We start from the raw sequence: 22,155 nt of genomic DNA, 5'->3' as shown, positions 1-22,155 counted from the left end.
TGGGAGAACACGGCATCATTTTGGAGGGGAAGAGTTATCCTGAGGCAGCTGAATGGGCCTAAGGAGATTGGTGATTATCATGCTGATTTAATCTCACGACAATCCAAGGCCGTAATTATAATATGCTCAAAATGTCCCCCCCCCCCCGCCAATATAGTGCTATAAAAATATTAAAAAATAATTGCTATGCTATGTAAATAAATAAATAACTAATTCGCTAAACCTTGGCCACAATATCTGGACTTGTCTTCATATAACAATGTATAGATTGTTGTTCATATTATTGTGGTTGTACTTAATTAATCCCTAATCTCTGCTATTACATACAATGAATCAAGAAAAGGGAAAAAAATAAATAAATAAACAGAGCAATGTAATACAATGCACTAGTAGACATACATAAATAAAAAGTCCATCCCATGTGTTAGTGAATTTTTTAAATATTTTAGGCAGGAAACGAGTTTTCAAAATTTTTTTTTTTTTCTGGGGGGGGGGGGGGGCAGACCCTCTGGAAAATTTGGTCCCCCTAATGTTGACTCTATGGCTACGGCCTTGCGACAATCTATTAATAGATTCATTAAAATTTGGTGATGCACCCTTTCACACGCAATGACTTCTATATCAACGAAACACTCTCAAACTTTTAACATTCCTCTCAACTGCTGAAGTTGCTTAGTTGAAGTTTCTGGATGGCCTCAAGAGGATAAAAATAGTTTAAATCACTGCATTATAATATATTTGTTGTTTACTTGTATTTCACCAGCCATGATCAATCCACTGCTGGATGAAGGCTTCCCTTGGTCTAAATTGTCATACTTCACTATCCTGCAATGCAACAATCCGCCATAGCATCTGCACACGAACTGGTTTCATCGCTCCATTCCTCCTTGGACATCCTCTCAGACTCGTTCCATCCCTTTGCTACCACTTGATAATAATAATTCTTGACCATCGGTAACTAACTCCTTTTGGCATCGCGTCATTATCCTGCGGTTATTTTATCATCCATGTTATCCTCGTTTTGTCTCATCTATTTCCATGCATGCTTTCTCTCCACGATTCTTTGCCGATTGTGTTCCGTTTTATTCGTTCATGGCCTTGTTCCTGATCCACACTGTGGCATAACAGCTGCTGTATTTCACACCGATTAAAACACTTATATTTACCCGCCCCACCCACCACCATTACTGCTGCGTATTTCATGAATGGGAAATTAACGACACAAGCCACCATCGTGGGACTGTGGCCATGCAAGCCAAACTCCGGGCCATATAGTAAACCGCTGTAGTCTGCGCTCTTTCAGCGAAGGTGAAATTAAAAACGACAAAGAACTGAAGCCCTCTCGTGGCTAACAGCATTTAGCTCATTAACATTGCTGCTATCATACGCAATAATATCACTTCTTATTCTTTGGGTCTTTCGGTAAAGTCACGTAGATAGGGGAAAATAATTAATTAATATAAAATAAGCAAAAAAACTACGACGTTTCGATCATAACACAAGCGATCGTTATCAGGAGGAAAGAGGGAAAAAGCTGCTGAATGCAGACACTGAGAATAACTTCAGTTTTCCCATCTTTCCTCCTGATGACGATCGCTTGCGTTACGATCGAAACGTCGTAGTTTTTGTTGTTTATTTTTAATTAATTATGTTTTATTAATTTGTACCTATCTACGTGACTTTACCGAAAGATCCAAAGAATATGAATTCCTGCAGTCACGAAAGCTTTAAGTCAAGATTTTATATGACTTATTCTTCTTCTTCTCACAAGAGGGCGCTATTGCAGTATCGTCCACAGTAAGTGTCCGCTGACCAAAGCCGAGGTCTTCGCAGCCGTGAACGCAGGATCACGAGCGGTGGCGTTGGCTGCAATGAGGAGTCCTTCATCCAGCAGTGGATTGGCATGGCTCAGTGATGATTTGCTGTGTGGCACGGTGGTGACTTAGGGCATCTCGTGTCAATGTGTTCACGTACTATATGTTGTCCACGTGCGATTTACAACCCTTTGTTAATCCACTGCTGGTAGAGGACCTCCTCACACGGGTAGTCGAGAGTATTTGACCATACTTCCCCACACAGGTGTGTCCAGGTTTGTGTAGAAAAGGAGCAGAGAGGCACGGCACACAACTAATATGGGTTTTTTTGTGATGGACTGCTCATGAGAATGTACGTAGGTTTCATACAACAGTTGTGATTTACAAGAAGAGTAAAAAAAACATCTCTCGAGTAAATTTCGATTTAAAGCTTTCGTGACTGCAGGGATTCATCTTCTTGGTTTTTTCGGTAAAGTCACGTAGAAGGGAAGTAATAAAATAATAAAAATAAAACAATAAAATAATTCTCACGACGTTTCGGCTACAACGCAAGCAGCCGTCTTCAGGTGAAGAATGAGACACTGCCAAGCTAGGAGCTTATATATAAGCTGGGTTGGAGGTGGAAGAAGAACGTCTTAACAAAAGAATGTGCTAAATTCCTCTTGATATGCACATTTTTTTGTTAAGGCGCACTTCTTCCACCTCCAACTCAGCTTATATATAAGCTCCTAGCTTGGCAGTGTCTCATTCTTCACCTGAAGACGGCTGCTTGCGTTGTAGCCAAAACGTCGTGAGAATTATTTTATTATGTTTTATTTTTATTATTTTATTACTTCCCTTCTACGTGATTTTACCGAATAAACCAAGAAGATCTCTCGAGTATTCACGTAATGTGCAATGTTTCGAGAAATAATTTTCAACCTGCCTCTACATTATTTTGTTGAGTAACATCGGTTCATAGCACACAAGCCGTGGGGAGCGGGGGGTCGCCAACGTTTTCACAGACCGAACCCAGGCCAACGCCTCAGTCAGAATAGGTATATTCATAATGATGAGAACCGCAATTAAACTATCAAAGTTTAACACAATTGCCGGTACCACATAGAAACATGCGCCTTGAGTATTTGGCTGCTATACATTTCCACATGATGAGCCACTTCGTTGAGCTATCATTTGTGGCCAGGTCGCTTCTGAAAAAAAGATGTAAAGTATACAGCGAAAGTGGGCCTTACCTGGTAAAATAAAAATGAAGTGTTTTTTTTTAAATCAATTCCTGCCACCCGAACACAGATGCCAATTCCACGACTATCCTGGTCAAATCTATCGAGGTGGTAACCCGAGTGGGGAAGTCCTCATCCAGTAGTCGTTTCAAAAAGGGCCGTGCATGTACAAGACGCAATACAATCATCGTCTTCTTTATTCGTATATGGCTGATATAGATCCACAGCAACAACTACAATTTCACATTCAGGTGGTGAAGACCGATAACCACGATGTAAAGCTTCCGTGACTGCAGGGATTCATCTTCTTGGTTCTTTCGGTAAAGTCACGTAGAAGGGAAGTAATAAAATAATAAAAATAAAACATAATAAAATAATTCTCACGACGTTTCGGCCACAACGCAAGCAGCCGTCCTCGGGTGAAGAATGAAACACCACCAAGCTCCAAGCTGCTTGCGTTGTGGCCGAAACGTCGTGAGAATTATTTTATTATGTTTTATTTTTATTATTTTATTACTTCCCTTCTACGTGACTTTACCGAAAGAACCAAGAAGACAGATAACCACGTCAAGCGTATCGGAGTGCCGTGATGTCTCCTTTGTGTTTGCGGATCGGGCATTGCGTCGTTACGTATTGTACGGCGTCGTTGTGGAAAACATAAATACAGTAACAAAATAGTTTAGCAGATTTTTTCTCCTTAATATCACTCTCTCCACAAATAGATTGAGCACACGTGTCCGTGCTTTAGACCACAGCGCCACCTGGCAAGATCCTTGCAGATGGCACGTGCTTCTTTGGCCTCGTATTGCCATGGGTGCGATGCAATGAATTGGGGTTCTGGGTGGAAAATGTATCTAATATTCGATTCTTTTTTTTTACATTGCAGAAAATGTAGCGACTGCAGAGGACACGTGAACTCAATATAATGTATTTGAATCAAGCAACAGATTCTTTCACATGTTGGTTTATGTATGTATTGTGAGCTTGATTCAATATCAATTGATGCATTGTCAAGCTAAAATGAATAGCATTGCTCCAATAATGATGTGTACTGATGGTATTACTCTGGCCAATGATAATAACCATCATTTGCTGTCAGGTCTGCAGTTGAGACACTCAAATCGACACCATTCGACTGGCTGGCAATTCGGTCCAACATACTTCCACCCAAAATTCGAAGAGATGCACAAACATCTCTCATCTACACCATTGCCATGGACAATCCGAACCTTGTTGATTGAAGTAGACGTTCAGAACCTCCAGAAGTCTAAATCAAAGTCTCGCAACCCAGTTTGCGATCTAACTTATGCAACAAACATTTTCCCTAATTTAATCCTAAATGAGGTGCACAGTAGAAAGCCACCTGGGACAATACCAACATCCTTAACAAGCACTGTACATCATCGTCTATCACACACAGGGACCTTCCAGTATCAATCTACCCTGCATTCAATGGTCGGTGTTGAATCGCAGCAAAACATCACACATCAGTTGCAATTCTCTTACCACACCATGGACACATCCCAGTTCACAATTACGAATAACCACTCTAAAATAGCATGTTAATCAAAAGAAATAAGATTTTTTTTTTGCTGTCACAGAGAAAAGTAAGAGCTCGATGTTATTGCCACCTGGCATTTAAAGGGAAATATTCACTCTGTAATACAAGTACAGTAATGAATGCATCCTTCTTTGCTCTGGCGTCATCTTTTGAATTCTCCCAGATCTCCCTTCAGTAAAATATAAAGAAACATGTTCCCAACAGGCTATCACCTGGACAAATGAATGCCACTGGACGTTAAACACGAGCGTTGTGTCTTATAACAGCAGCGGCGATTATTCCACAATTAGGTTTCACAGCATTGTGCGTTCATTATTCTATTGACTAATCTACAGACATTTGTCATTCCAACCACACCTGTCTGTGAGGCCCTATGATGCACCTGGCTGGCATGCTCCTGTGGTCCCCGTGTGCCCTCCGTGTGCGGGGGTTGCAAGCGTAGCAGGAAGGGAGCGCGCCTGAGCACAGCGCGCCCTGCCACGCCGCCCGCATCTCCCCCAGCCACCACCGCACAGGGCGGGGCAGTAATTGGTCTGATTGTTCGGGCTGGGGGATCAGTAAAGGAACCTCGTTAGGACGTGTCAATAAGCCGCCGCCCCGGGCCTACTCGCCACCCCCTGTGGAGCGACAGGGTGGCGGTCGGGTGCTCTACGGGGGGCGAAGGGGGAGATGCGTGCAGATATTGTCGGCTTAGTCACAGCAACCCAACTACATGTACAGGGTGGTCGAGATTTATTCTGACCCCCCAATGAATTGACCCCTAACATTTTTTTCTTTGCACATTCATATCTATTTTAAATCAACCTTACTTAAATATATTAGGTTTCAGCGTTGTGAAACACTGTTGGCATGAATGACGCCGTATTAAATGAGAGTATTATTATTAGAGAATGAAATGGGGGCCACAATACATCTGAACCATCATCTCGTAGATCCGAACTATGCAAAACCCCGGTCTGGTCACTCCACCCCCACTCTCCCAGAACGAAAGGAGAATAATGTCTTAGGGGCCGTCCATAAATGACGTCACGCACCTCGGGGGGGGGGGGGGTCAGACATTTGTGACGATGTGTGACGACGGGGGGGGGTTTGAGAAATGTGACGTCACATCAAAATGCGCAACTTTAAATAAATATAGACAGCACGTTCCACTTATTTAGATATACTTTTTAATACATGTTTTTTTCCTACAACATCAGTGTGCAGCGCCACATTTAATACGCACTACAATGACAATAGTTTAAAGCGATATGAAGCATGTTTTTTTTTTGGGGGGGGGGGCAGAAATTTTGTAACGTCATATTTGAGGAGGGGTCTGACTTTTTGTGACGCCGTGTGACTAGAGGGGGGGGGGGGTCAAAAATCGTCCAATATCGCGTGACGTCATTTATGGCTGGCCCCTTACACAAAGTGTCGCCGGTATAACGAGATCCGGCAATGCGCCCCAACCGTCGCCGTAGGTATCTGGCGAGTCTGCAGAAACACCAGGAGACTTGTAGCCAAGCAGCGGGAGTGTTGCACTTGGTAAGAATCTTCTTGTTGTCTCTCTGTAAACTTCGTAACTCGTGGATCAGGCCGTCAGCCCGGTAAACTGCATTTGCACGCTTGAGATTGCATCGCTTAAAACTGAAAAGGGATAAAATTCGACGTAGCCCATAAGGGTTTGGGACACATTCCTGCAGACGTGGCAAGATCGGAAATCGCTGCATTCCTCAGAAGCGCTAAGACACATATTAGCAACATCAGCAAGGATGAGTGCTTTGAGCTTTCTCAACTAAAAAAGAGAGATGACATTAGTCATCCTCTCAGCCGACAAGGGCAATGCCACTGTCATCATGGACAAAACCACGTTCAATAATCAAATTCAGGAACTACTAATGATGGCAGCTATATCAAAATCAATATATATCCTACCAACCGCCTGGTTACGAAAACCAACAATATCATCACTGATTCGACATCTTTAATAGAACCAAACAAGCGGCTCTCTCTAAAACCCTCTACTGCTAGACCACCCAGATTGTATGGCCTAGCAACAATCCATAAAGAAGATACACCACTCCGTCCTATCGTCTCCACCATGGACTCACCCACCTACAAACATTGCCCGATTTAAGTCTGAGACCTTACATCTATTCACTGGTAAGACCACCTCAGCTGTACTTAACTCAGCTCACTTGGTATCTCTAATTAAGGACATCTCACTATCTCCAAGTGATTTGCTTGTCAGTTTCGATGTGGTCTCTTTGCTTACCAAAGTTCCTGTGCCCGACACCATTGCAATCATTGAAGATTTGGTCCAACAAGGACTGAATGCTGATGTACCGGCCCTGGTTAGACACTGCCTCACCAATACTTACTTCACCTGGAATGGAACATTCTACAAACAAGTTGAAGGTACCGCAATATGTTCTCCCTTATCTCCAGTTGTAGCCAATGTTTTCATGGAAAAAAAATTGAGACAGATGCCATCCAGGCATCCACCCTACGTCCTTCCTTGTGGAAGAGGTATGTAGATTACATGTTCATCATCTGGCCACATGGCCTGCCAGCGCTGGGCTAATTCTTCAACCACATAAATTCCATACACCCAGCCATCAAATTCACGATGGAGGTGGAAAAGGATGGCAAGTTACCATTCTTGGATGTTTTAATCGAAAAGAAAACAGATGGCTCAACGGGATACTGTCTACAGGAAAGCCACCCATACGGATGCCTACCTAAAACCTTCCACCACCATCCAGCCCAGAAAAATTCCCTCATAAAAACTCTACACCATAGAGCTAATTGTATTTCCGACCATCACCACCTAGCCAGTGAACTGGAGCACATACACCAAGCCCTCAAGATGAATGGATATTCGGACTACACAATCCGTAAAGCTATCACCCCAACCCTTTGAGAAAGAACCATCTGAGGACCCTAGTCATAACCATCATCTTATCATACATAGCAGGGGTTACCAATTTTTTTTCCAAAATCATGAGCAAACACAAGATCCAGGTTCGATTCAACACAGTACATAAAATTCGTGATCTGATCCCATCTGTGAAGGATGTGATCCCTGACATGCAATACCCCGGCGTCTACAAACTAAGCTGTGTCTGCTGCAGTAGTTACATTGGGGAAACTAAGCGACATGTCTCGGACCGTGTTCGTGAACATAAGGCAGATCTGAAACACGGTAGGACCAATACCTCGGCCGTGGCTGATCATTGTTTTAATGCTGTGGGCACACACGAAATAGATTTTTCCATGACGAAGGTACTCTGCAAACCCACTGGCTATCAACAGAGATTCGTTCATGAAGCCATCCAGATATATAAACACGGACACAATTTCAACCAACAAGATGGGTAAAAACTGAGCAATCATTGGAAAGACGTTATCAACCAGTTTAAGTCATAACTGGCTGTGATGTTTCCATCCTACCTGCCGATGTTAGCAGTTATTTCCGACTCTCTGAGTTACATTACCAGGTTAAATGTCTTTACATTAACAGACTAAATGTCTCGCTAACACAGCCACCGTTGTGGTGGTTCTCTTACATTGACATGCTAATCTCTCACAATACAATGGCCACCTCCACAGCTTCGTAGTTGTGGAGGTACATCAGCTCTCCAATCTCCCATTTACATGCAAATTACATCTCTAGCCCCGCCCACTTACCCTTGGGCTACACCCATCTCAAACCTATATAACATCCTGCTTCAGCAGCTCTCCCGCTATATTTTTTCACCTGATGACGATTGCTTGTGTTGCCATCGAAACGTCACGACAATATTTATTTATTTATTTTATTATTCTGTCTACGTGGCTTTACCGAAAGACCCAAAGAATACAAAAAATATATATTACAGTTAGATCAAATGTGTGTTATACTGGAGGCGTGCAGCATAATGAAGTGCAAAAAAGTCTCGAGAATATATTATCGCTTGTGAACTTAAAGGGTAAGTGGTGCAGATTTGGCAGTCAAGGACCTGGCTCTAAAGTTCAGTGGCACATCCGACGTTCTGTTAATAAGGTTGAGTCAGTTATCATTTTGCACAATGAAAAGGTGGTATGGTGGCTACTGATTCCACTGCCTAGTCTATTGTTGGGGTTGTAATGATGTGGTTGGATTTGGTGATGGGTTAACATATCTCATAATTAACACAATCATCATCTCTACCTGCTGATATGAATACTGGCTGATCCAATGTTATGCCACTTTTCATTTTTAAATGTCTTAGCAATCTACATCTTTGGTTTATTCTTTAGAAATAATACAGCCGATTTAGAAATAATGCAGCTGATTTAGGAACAATGTGACAATCTTATCATGCCCAAACCACTGGTCCTTCCTCTGTTTGCAGGGTCGGTAGTTTTCCATACTGTTTCCTCTGCTGGATTGCTTTGAGGATCTAAGTGTACCTACATTTCCACAGGCCCATGGGTCGACTTAGTGCAGCGTATGGCCCTCCCAAGGGATGGAGCATGTCCGAGCGGACGTGCTCCGGGGAGATGGAGCGATGAATCAGCTCATATGCAGGTGCTAGGTGAATTATTGCATCGCTTTCACCTAGCAGTGTATCGATCATAGTTGATCATAATGGTGATAATGACAGCCGACCTTACCGACCGTTTTGCCGAATTTACACGAGCATTGGTTGGTCGAGATAATCAACATTTTAATCACAACATTGGTGAAGGTAATTTTAAAGTATACTGTATGGCGATGACAAAAAAAGCCTCATATCTAACATTACTATGCACACATACAGTAGTGCATTACAAACCATTCTGTCCATTGTGAAACGTTACACTATTGTCGTGATTTATGATTTTTAGCCCTTTATCAACCCACTAGTGTTGTTTAACCATACTTTGCCACACTGGTTCGTGCGGGTTATTGAAGAGAGAGTCCAGGACCTGTTCGGATATCACTTGCCACTGATGTTCGTCGTGTCCAGGAATCAGACTGCAAATGCAGTAAGGGGCCATCCATTTAGTACGTACGCAAAAATATGTCAAAAGTTGACCCCTCCCCCTTTCCCTGTACGCACGTGTACTTTTTACCCCCCCCCCCACCTGCGTGCGTTCGCTTGACCCCCCCCCCACCCCCGAATCCTATAAAAACACCCGATATTTAATCCACGCAGAAACGATCAAGGATGAATAATATTAACGTGTTTAAGCAAACAGATAGTCCACCGCCGGACGATCTAACTCATTTGAAGGCCAATGTAAATTATTATCGAGGCTTCACCCCCCCCCCACGCCCTCCCCCGTTTCCTATGCGTACGTACATTGTCAGTAGACCCCCCCATACGCAAGGGTTACGCATTTGGGTTAACCCCCCCTCCCCCCCTCCCTCCATGCGTAAGCACTGAGTGGATGGCCCCTACGCTAACCACCGAGCCACTACTCAGCCCCCACGTTTGTTGTACAGGGAGGTCCAGATGACTTGTGACGCCCATTGAATTCTCTAAAACGTATATTTTTTTAAAGTAAGGTTTATTTCAAATAAAAATGAATATGCAAAGGGAATAAACTTGTTCAAAGTAAATTATTTGGGGGTCACAAGACATCTGGATCGCCCTGTACTGTAACGTAATTTCAGTATTTAAGAATGCTTTGCCCTCTGGACAGCGAGCATCTTCTCATAATTCACTGTCACATACTCTCTGATTATTTCTGTAAGGCAGGGGTGGGGAACGTCCGGCTCGCGGGCCGTATAAGGCCCACGAAATCATTTGGTGTGGCCCTGCCAAGGCAACCGCAGGCGGGACTCGAAATTCAATAAATCTAGGAGCAAACCTGGAAAAGCAGTTGAGAGTAGCAGCAACATCATCAATAGCCAGCTAACATCATACGCCTCGCCAAAGAGAAGCAGTTCCAGCCATCACATTAGGGGTGAGTTAATGAATGTTTGACCAAATATAACAGGCTCATTTTTAAGTTGATAATTATGTATGGCCCGCGAATGATGGGGGAGGGTTTGTAGCGTGCAGTGACGAGTCGGGCTGGAGAAATTAGCATGTCAATGAGCTTGAATTAGTACCCGGAAACCAAGACGACACGGGTGGGTAAGACAAAATCATAGCAGTTAAAACGTGACGTGGTTTATCACGTCCTTCCAATGATTGCTCAATCTGAATCCATCTTCTCGATTAAAGTTTTGTCTGTGTTTGTATATCTGTATGGCTTCATGAACAAATCTCTGATGGTAGCCCGAGGGTTTGCAGAGCACCTTAGTCTCGGAGAAAACAATGTCACGTGTGTCCCACAGCTTTGAAACAATGATCCGCCACCGCCGAGGTGTTGGTTCTACCGTGTTTCTAATCTGCTTTGTGTTCGCGAATGTAACTGCTGCCGCAGACACAACTCAGCTTATAAACACCAGGACATTGCATGTCCGGAATTGCATCAAGAGCCAGAGAGTATGGACTCCTGCAGTGACGAAAGCTTCAAATCAAGACTTCACTGTCACAATTTTATTTAAGAACTGACCATTATTTCTTAACTTGTATTGTTTTGTCTTTAGTGTCCATCTCTTTTGTTCATTGTTGTGTCTTTTTAGCCTGATAAATATCATCTTATTTGCACTCATAAAAAATAATAATTTAACGTGCAATGCAATCGATATTCCCCAACGTAGCAGTCCATTGCAATCAATCGATTCGTTCGGTGCCGAGTAATTGCGTCTGTGTGGCCGTTTAGCTCGCGCATTTAAAGCTGCAGCAGTTGAGAGCGGCATGCTACTGGCGTATCCGTCCCTGTCTTCCATCGTGAAATAAATTGCCCACCGGGACAGATCAAATCGCGGAAGGATTTATCCACTTGTGATCATCTCCCGCCCTCCCTCCCGGTGAGCTTATTCCAGCATAAAGCCCCCCCCCCCCTACCTTTTCCCCCTCCCTGTCCACCTCCTATCCACTGGCAGCAGGTCTGACATATTCTGTTCTTTGTTTATCTTGGTGTGAATGATCTCATTGTGCACTCGCGGCGGGGTCACTTATATATAGTCAGAGTTCAGGTTGTAATATTTCCCTGAAATAAGAATCCGTTTACAAAGCGCACGATCGTATGGCACGTGCCGTAGGATTTGCGTTGTATATATATGAAAAAAACTACAACGGAGATCATCGATGGCAGACGATGAGCGATTTCCGACGTATCTACGATCGTGAACATGGTTGGTAACATTTTGAGTATAACCGTTTTTCTTCTATCAGCATCACTACCATGCTATCGTATGAAACAATTCGGATGCAAAAATAATCTGGATGCAAATTATGCAAAAGTCTAAAGTTCAGCTCTGAAATTATTCACCGCTGCTGGCAGAATGACCTGCACTACAGGGAGCTGTCCAGAGAGCGCCTTTCTCGAGGATATATTGGCATGCTCTTTCACGCTGGCCGAATGTTTGGAAGAAGTGAGCGAAGCCACACTTTTTAACCTCGCCGCAAGTGAGCTGCCGATCGACTAACCGCGGCGTACCCACTTATACTGCTGGGGAGAAGGGTTTGTAAGTTGATCGCTTGTATTCCAACTCTGATTGAAACAAGATTAATCCAAGAACTACATTATACACATATCGCATGAGACACGCAGGACATTATTCAAATACGATATCGTGTCATATTCCAAAGCGAGTACTATACGTATGTACCTACTGGGTGGTCCAGATGTCTTGTGACCCCCCAATTGATTGACCCCTATTCTTTTCCTTAGCTTATTCATTTGTTTTCACATCGATTGGTATACACTAACATTACATTTTAGAGAATCAAATTGGGGTCACGACATCTGGACCACCCTGTATGTTGAACTTCTTTTGCACCGTACGTATTTGGATGATTATTACATTAATTCTAAAGATTCTGTAGATTCTTCATTGGCATCCGTAGCCATGATCTATCACATGGCTAGATAGTGGTGGTGAGACATTGGGGATCGTTTATTGAGTTTCAAGCAGCTATGGGAGCGAGCAAAAGTGATGGAGAGAGAGGGTGATGGCATTACCAAGCATTGAGCTTGAGGCCTGTGGACCTTCGCTTTTGAATGTACAACCCCGTCGAGTGACTTCGCTATATAACCTCTTACCACGTTATCTCTCTCCCACTTCAGCAAAAATGTTCTTGCTGTGGTTTTCCCACTTGATGATGATTGCTTGTGTTGCGATCGAAACGTCGTGATTTAATTTATTTTATTTTATACCTACGTGACTTTACCGAAAGAACCAAAGAGTATGGATCCCTGCAGTCACGAAAACTTCAAATCTAGATTGACACCCAATTTGCTGTAATATATTTTTGAAAGCAAGAGGTTGCAATTGAAAGCTTTGAGATATTAAGGCTGATAGGGGGGACAAAATAATATGCAGCGTTTTTCTGTCAGTTTATGCATTGAACATTCTCTCATTAGTCAAATGTACGCATAAATTGTATATATGCAGTGACACATTTGAAGGGCAATGTACAAAGAGATTCCATTACAGAAAAGTGCTGTACAATGTCCTCTCGTATTTCACAGACGACAATGGCAAACCAAATCAAAAAGAGTGCCTACATATACTGTGCATCCCTCCTCCATCCGGGTATTCCTCATCAAGTGTTGCTAAGTGTGTCCGCGCAAAGATAGATGCAATTTAAAAACAACACCAATCATACGGTGAGCCGAGGAAGGGAGGGGACGGGACGGTCACGTCCAAATGACGTGCGGGCTGCTAGATTTGATACTAAAAATTCAATGACCCGCTCATCGACGTATTAACACAACCACCCGAACTCGACCCCCACTACCCACACACTCATAAATCAAGCTCTGAGACAATAACTATATTACTGTTATGTACGCCCTGTGTTAGCCTTAATCTCACACGTAGCTTTAACGGTTTAACCTGTAACCTTCAGCACAATGCTGGCCCGTGCTTACTCTACAACAACCCAGACACCGGCCATAACCCTAACAGCGTTCAAGGTGAAGAGCCTTCCAAAACTTGTGTACAAAGTAACGATGCGTTCTTGTAGAGAATAATTTCGTTAAAGCATGACCTGAGAACTCTTCAAACGAAAAACAAAATGTGTAAAAAGCACACAACCCGTTTGTATATGTGCATTTTACTGAAATATGCACATAAACTTTTACACATTTGGGTCTTGTTTGAAGATTTTGGTTTACCAGCCTGTACTATTATTATGTTAAGATGGGGATTTTCTCGTAATTTATGGATTTAACCAAATCTCTTCATTCTCTATATGTTAAATCTTGACTTAAAGCTTTTGTGACTGTAGGAATTCATAAAAATAATAGTATTATATATTCCTGGGTCTTTCGGTAAAGTCACGTAGATAGCCCCCATTGGAACCTCATTTGCCAGTAAAAATATGATAATTGGTTTTTTACCCTTCTATCTGGCTGTGTGGACCAATCAACTTCAAGGACAGTGCACATTATCAGAGTTATGTTTTTTGTTTGCATTATGACTGCAGGTATTGTGGTCTATGTAAACATGACTCCTTGTAAAAAAGGTGTCAGTTTTGTTGCCAGATAGAAGGGTAAAAAACCAATTATCACGTTGATAGGTTCAAAGAAAATAACAATAATAACAAAAAAATTCGACGACGTTTCGATTGCAACACAAGCGATCGTCATCAGGAGAAACAATACCGGGAGAGCTGCTGAGACAGGATGTTTTAAAGGTTTGAAATGGGTGTAGCCCAAGGGTCACAAGCGAAGTGGGTGGAGCTAGTGATGTTAAAGTGAGAAATTTGCATGTCAATGTAAGATCGGAGAGCTATCTAGCCCCACCCACTTCACTTATGACCCTTGGGCTACACCCATTTCAAACCTTTAAAACAGGGGTGTCCAAACTTTTTGCAAAGAGGGCCACATTTGATAAAGTGAAGATGCCCGGGGGCCAATAGTTCCTTTTGACATTGTTTTAACCACAAAAGTTACGTAAAAATACACACTGTTATAAAAAAAATTCATTGTCATAATTACCTTCATTTTTCAAATGACAATGTAACCAAATATAAGCCACTCAGGCAGACGGGAACAACTCTAAAAACGCAATTCTGCCTTTCATTCAGTCAGATAACATTGAACAAACTGTATAGAATACCTTAAATTTCCATGAGTTTTATGATGTATTTATTCTGACAGAGCTGGTGAGCCATAAATAACACATTATAAGACCGAAGCTGCGGGCCGTATGAAATCTGCCCGCGGGCCAATCATGGCCAATCATGGCCCGCGGGCCGGACTTTGGACATGCCTGCTTTAAAACATCCTGCCTCAGCAGCTTTCCCGCTATTTTGCTCCTGATGACGATTGCTTGTGTTGCGATCGAAACGTCGTAGTTTTTCGTTATTTTTTTTATTTTCTTTGAACCTATCTTACGTGGCTTTACCGAATGACCCAAGAATATGAATTCCTGCAGTCACGAAAGCTTTAAGTCAGGATTTAATAATAATATTTTTATTAATTTGTACCTATCTTTGTGACTTTACCGAAAGACCCAAAGAATATATCTATATGCTGTTAATATCAAAATATTTGTTTGGTCTATCAGTATATTTGCGTCCCAGACCATTATTATCCAGAAGTTATACGCGGATAACCCACAACAGTTGCAGCAGGAACACTGGTTGCATGCCTTTAAACTTTAGTCGTGTATGTGTTTACATAAAAGTGTTTTTAGACATTTAATCTCTCTGCACACTGCATATTGGGTCACGTCACACTGACACCAAGCAATGCATCCTAGTACTGTAATTTGTAATGCAAGTAGGCCATTCATCGTCGTACAATTGTAATGATCCATTACAAATTGTGTTTGTGCAGCATGTGCAGAGGAAGTTAAATATACATTTTTTAAACAAAATTTGCCACAACATTCTGTTTCGAAGTTAAGTACTTTATTGACCACAAACAAGATTGGAAATTGATAGCTGCATTTTCATGTTTGTAGTGTTGAAATATGATTACAGCATGAACTATTGAGTACTATTCATTGTTATTGCTGCTACGCTTAGACGCTTGAATAATTCCACCTTTTGTCAGATTAACGTGATTTAAATTTTTATACCAGTGTAATGCGAGCATAAACGGGCTCGCGGGATGTGACGTAACAGGTGGGAAGAGTTAGGGTCACGTGGGGAGAGAGAGAGCTTTTAAGGACAGGAACCGGAAGAGCTGGAGGAAAGTGTGGAAATAAAGACAGGAGGAGGCCACGCAGGGCAGGAGGAGGCAAGTGGCGTGATCGCCACAGGTCGGGACTCGGCACCGTTGGCCAGCGGTGTCCGGGCACGGAGGAGACGGAGAGCCAGCAGCGGGGCAGCATAGTGAGCAGCCGTGGGGCTGCAGGTCGGAGGCAGAGAGGCTGAGTAACGAGCCAGCAGCGGGGCTGCATAGTGAGCCAGCAACAAGTCTGCAGGAGCGACGGCAGCAGTGGGGCTGCCGAGCGGGAGACGGAGGAGACTCTGAGCGAGACGCCGTGCGGGCAAAGTTGTACGAACCAATAAAGGACAACGGAGACAGACCCAGTGCAAGAGTCCTTTATTACACCAGTACAAGGCCATGGGTCTTGGGAGCAGTGGTTCTCGCATGACGAATGTTGAACTTATTTCACACTGCGTAGCCAACCATGCTAATCGGAGGTATGGGAGAAGGACAACAAACTCAGCACAAATAGCAGTTCTAAAGGAATACGATTTCAATATAGATTTAAAAGTGTATAGCTCCAAGTGGCTTCCGAATATCGGAAGGAAGAGCGTTCCAGACGGCCGCAGAAGTGCATCTAAAAGCGCGAAATGCAGTGACCGTCTTTGTTCGATGGCTATCCAAAAGCTGCTGCGAGGATGACCGCAGCTCGTGGAAACCTATCGACTAATGTTCAATTCCTGGCCACAACTAACGTCAAATGTGAGCGTTATTTCAACCGGTCCGGGGCCTCCACTTCACGAATCCACACTGACCAGAATGGTGAAGTATGGTTAACAACAACAACCGCCAGTCAAGTGGCGGTGACGTCACCATGATGCTTGTGCCAGGCTATGTGCACGTTGAGGCCACGTGAAGTGTCGAACGCCCGCTGCTACGAGGTCACGGGGCAGACCCAGATGCCATGGGTCGACTGACTGAGAGGACTGGCTGATGCACCACCTGTGTCCCCTACTGTGCCAACTTACTGTGCTTTAGCCACCTGGCGCTCCACTCGTTGTTGTGAGCGTCGCTCCTCCGCCCTCCATTGTTGTTGGAGGGCGAATGCCTCCAACTGCCCAGTAGCGTCCTTCACGAGCCTCCTCCACAGAGCCGATCTTGAAACCGCTGATACCAATCATCGGCAAGTCCACTCAGCTCCACATCCTCCTGTACCACATCACTCCATCTCATCTCTAGCCCGTGCCGCGCCCATTTAGCCTCCTCAATCCGGCCGAACAAAAGCTGTTTAGGCATGCGGTGACTGGGCATGCGAGCTACATGGCCCAGCGAACGCAGCCTTGCCTGCTGGAGAAGCTCACCAATGGGACTTTGTCCAGATCTTTCAAGGATTTGTGAGCTCACACAATCCAGCCTGGTTAAACCCAGGATGGATCATAGGCAGGCCAGCCTAAATGTATCTAACCGGCGAAGATGTTCCATTAGGGGGGTCCACGTTTCGATAGGGGAAAAAGGGAGGGAATGACTGTGGCCGAGAAGACCTGAATCTTCATGCGGAGCGACAGACCAGGTAGCTTCCACACAGCGTTATGCAACCGATGAAAAGATAATGCCGCTCGACTGATTCGGAGCGAGACCTCTGCTGTTAAACCAGAGCCGGTCATAAGCACACTGCCCAGATATGGGAAACTCTCCACTCTCTCCACAACTCCCCCATCACCAATTGGGAATTGTGGGGGTGAAGTGTCGGATGGTACAAAATACCCAGGCAGGTGCTTAGTTTTGGTGGGGCTGATGGTAAGGCCCCACCTCTTAGTGGCAAGCTCCAGGTTCAGCAGCAGCACCTCCAACTTCTCCTCTGAGTGAGCAGCAATTACCAGATCATTGGCATACATAATATGGTTGAGCAAGAGGGAGCCATCCCTTGATGGCTCCCATTGTATCTGTACCAGATGGAAATTCCTCTGGTACAGCTATTAAAGGCTTCACGAACTACGTGGTCGAAATACATGTTAGAAAATGTGGGAGCCAGAGGACATCCCTGTCACACCCCAAGGTGTACACGGAATGGCTCCGACTCCCGGCCACTTAGTTTTACCCGGGCCCGCTCACCATCATGAAGGTCCATAATGATCGTGAGCAGAGGGTCCGGGACTCCGAATGCACAAAGGACAACCCAGAACCAAGGCCTACTGATGGTATCATAAGCCTTGACCAGGTCAATAAAGCAGGGAGTCTTGTTGGAATTCCCTACACCATTCCTGTAGCAGACGAATAGAAAATATGGCATCTCTGCAGGACCGCCCTTTCCTGAAACCGCATTGGGGCTCCGCAAGCCTCTCCTCAGCATGCCTAGCAAGTCGATGTTTAATAATCCTTGCCAGGACCTTTCTCGGCACACTGAGGACTGCGATGCCCCTGTAGTTGTTACAGTCTGTGCGGTCCCCCTTCCTAAAGAGGGGGACCACCAGGGCATCCTTCCAATCCTGCGGAACCCGTCCAGTGGCCCAGACTGTTGATATGATATCATGTAGGGCAGTCTGTGCACAAACGCCATCCTCCCTCAGCATTTCGCTTGGGAAATCATCTCTGCCCGGTGCCTTTCCTGGTCTCAGACTCTGAATCACCCTCAGTATTTCCTCCACAGATGGCACCTCAGCCAGCCACTCACAGGGGGTGACTTCTTCCAATATTTGAGGCACCGCAGCCTCAGCAGGGTCATCCTCACTTTGTCTCACGTTGTTTTCCAGGCTGAGGGATTTCCCCTCCCCCAGGACCTCACAGAAATGTTCAGCAAATCTGCAAACCTGTTCCTGGCGATCAGAGATTGGATTACTCTTCATTCCCCTAATGATGGTAATAGGTATGGCACTTTAGGTTACTTTTGTGATGGCGTTAGAGAGCGATTTGTGATCGTGGGCCATTGAGGCAGACTCCATCTCCTCAGCAACCCGCGACCACAACCCATCCTTGCAGTGCTCACGGCTCTCCGAACCTCCGAGCGAAGGCTGCGGTAAGCCTCCTCATTCTCCGATGTGGGATGCTGTAGCCGATGAGAGTGGGCCTGTTGCCTTTTCTCAGCCAGTCTGAATATCTCCTCTGTCAGCTAGGGTCTCTGCGGAAGTCTGGACCGTGTACCCAAAGCAGCCATTGCAGCTGCATGAGCCACAGTCCTTAATCTCGCCCATTTCTCCTCGACATCAGGAGGAGTGGGGGACGATGCCAACCCCAGCCGCAAGCGATAATGAAATTCTCGCTTGCAACTTTGATCAGCTAGCTGAGACCATGCCACTATGGGTTTGAATGGGGTCCTGAGTATACACCCACCACCGGAGTGGAAGAATGGCAAGCGAATCTTACAGATGACAAGTCGATGGCCAGTGGGCAGATCAGCTCCACGGTCGGTCCTGGTATCATGGACATGGGCCCGCATCCGCTGTTCCGTCACTATGTAGTCCAGCAGATGTTCTTGCTTAGACCTGGAATGCATCTGTAGTGGCGGTACGTGCTGGCAGGGGGGGGGATCGTGTGAGAGCGCGTCGGGTGTGGCTACATCGCGGTCCGCAGGCAGATGTCCACATCGCGGTCCGCATAGGCCCGCCCCCCTGGAGCGGAGGGCTATATAGGGCGATGTGCAGCAGCACTCGGGGAGTTGGCAACCAGTGAAGACAGAAGACGGAGGAGGAAGAGATAGGGCCCTGAGACCCCTAGCCCCGCTGTCTTGTAAGGGCCGGGACCCTGTGTGGCTCAGAGGCGAGACCGTGGGACTCGCGGCCGGACGTCCTTGTGAGGGCCGGGCTGTGGGACCCAGTGGTCGGGACCCATACCCCAGCTAGGGTGGGTCTGCGAGTTCCCCTGAAAGCTACGGGGCCGGAGAGCCGTGTGTGTGTAGCCGGGTTGGAACGCGTAGTGTAGGCTGTAGTTCGGCTACACGTGTTATTGTGGCTGAGTAGATGTTAAATAAAGTGTGCTACCCGTCAAGTGGTCTCCCGCCGTAATTACTATATTACACATCCATGATGTTGTGTGGATGCGCCGATGCCGGAACATCGTGTTTGTAATTACAATCTCATGGGCTGCACAAAAATCTAGCAGCTTCCTACCATTGTTATTGAGCTGATCTGGCCCATGCCTTCCAATCACTCCAACCAGGTACCAGCAATATGACCAACTCGGGCATTGAAGTCACCTAACAAGTTGACTCTATCCCAAGGGGCCACTTTAGCTAGCACCTGTGACAGGAGGTCATAGAAGGCATCTGACTCATCAGCCTTGCCTAGGCCTCGGCAAGGTAAGGTAATTTACCCTTTTTACCGGGTAAAAGGGTAAAGGTAAAGGTGTCGACATGCCAAGGGGTTAGGTAAAGGGTAGGGTAAAGGTAGCTCGGAAGAATTACCCGGTAGAGTAATGGTAGTGCGAAGTATTACCCGGTAAATATGGTACCTAGTTTACCGCTAAAAGCTCTGTGGTGCAGTCCGTGGCCTCCATTTAATAAGTAATATTTAAATAAACTTTTTTTTTAAACACGCTTTATTGAAACGTACCAGTAATAGAAGAATTCCACGACTCCAGGAAGTGGCCCCGAAGCTTGCCATAACATAAGGGACCGTGGCCAATTACAGCCAACGTCAGTTGAGCGTGGACAATTAGACCCAAGCCGAAACATAACACATAAAAATATTTTATGATAGAAAATAGTGTTGTCATCAGTATGACATAAGTATACCAAGTTTGCAGTCGATACCACATTAGGAAGTGGGTTAAAATTTAGTCACAATATTTGAGGATACAACAACGACGACGACAACGACCACAAAAATGACAACAACGACAAGCGTGTAAAATTGGAATCATTGAGAGTATTATATATGAATAAAGCGCTCTACCCAGCATTTACCGTTATAAACCTTGTTGATGTGTAGTAGTTCCCCAGTAATTACCCTGTAATCGGGTAATTTGTATGGGGTAAGGGTAAAAGGTAGGGTAAAGGTAGGCTCGTTGCTTTTTACCGTTTACCTTTTACCTTACCTGCTAAAGGGTAAAAGGTAGGGTAGAGCGATTGTATTGTGGTAAGGTAAAAGGTAGGGTAAAGTTTGTCTTGTTTTTTTACCGTTTAACTTTTACCTTACCTTGCCGAGGCTTAGCCTTGCCTGCATCCCTCCACGGATGTTCGTGTTCGGTGGGGGCAAAAGTAACCACGACCACCACTCCTCACCTCTGGTTGATGGGAAGGCAAGGTAGCCTGGGGCTTACAGCTTCCCACACCTCACCGCCACGCTCCCACGCCCCCTTCATTATTTTGTTCAGAAGAAGAGCCACTCCCTGGTGTTTGGCAGTTTCCTGCCCCGAGTAGAAGACTGTCCACCCTTGATGGTAGCTGGAGCCAGAGCCGGTCCACCGGACCTCCTGAATACCACAGAGATCCAGGCGGTACCGGTCCAGCTCGCGACAGAGGAGTGGCAGCTTCTCCCCCGCAGTGAGCGTACGAACATTCCACATGGCCATCTGCAGTGGCTTTTTGTTGTTTCTGGAGGAGCCCCGAGGGTAAGGATTCAGTCTCCTGGCTCCGCCAAATGAGGTTTAACCAGGAGACGTAATAGACGCCTGTCCCCCCGGGGCCTCCAGCACAAGCTTATTAATTACATTTTTCATTCGTGATTTGGTGGTAATTAATTGAAGGTTGAGGGGTTACCAGCCCCTCGCACCTATCCAGAGCCCCCATTTGGCCGCTGTGGTGGTTACAAACGCCATGAGGGGAATGGCCAAACTAAATAGGTCCTCCCCCCATGGCACTGCCCACCACAACATTGCCGTCCGGCACCAACGAGGAGGTAGGGGGTTGTTTATGGTTCAACAGTCTCCATCACCGGCATGGTACATTAAGACCTTCATCCGGTAGTGGATTTGGTATAGGAAAATAAAGTTTTGTTGAAATAACAAAAACTCAGGCGCAGTGTTACTTTTCTGTAACACCTGTGTATATGATATTAAACAACAACCGCCATTCGCCACTAAGTGGTGGTGACGTCACCACAATGCTTGTGCCAGGCTATGTGCACGTTGAGGCCACGTGAAGTGTCGAACGCCCGCTGGCAGGAGGTCACGGGGCAAACCCAGGTGCCATGGGTCGACTGACTGAGATGAGTGGCCGATGCACCACCTGTGCCCCCTACTTTGCCAGCTTGCTGTGTTTTAGTCGCCCGGCGCTCCGCTCGTTGTTGTGAGCGTCGCTACTCTGCCCGTTGTTGTTGGAGGGCGACTGCCTTCAACTGCCCAGCAGCGTCCTTCACGAGTCTCCTCCGCAGAGGCCGATCTTGACACCGCTGCTACCAGTCATCGGCAAGTCCACTCAGCTCTACATCCTCTTTGTACCACATCACTCCATCTCTTCTCTAGCCCGTGCCATGCC

The sequence above is a fragment of the Lethenteron reissneri genome, chromosome 21 (assembly GCF_015708825.2).
Source record: "Lethenteron reissneri isolate LAM-NWPU_2019-01 chromosome 21, ASM1570882v1, whole genome shotgun sequence".
Classification (NCBI taxonomy): domain Eukaryota; kingdom Metazoa; phylum Chordata; class Hyperoartia; order Petromyzontiformes; family Petromyzontidae; genus Lethenteron; species Lethenteron reissneri.
Note: the sequence above shows the minus strand (reverse complement) of the source record.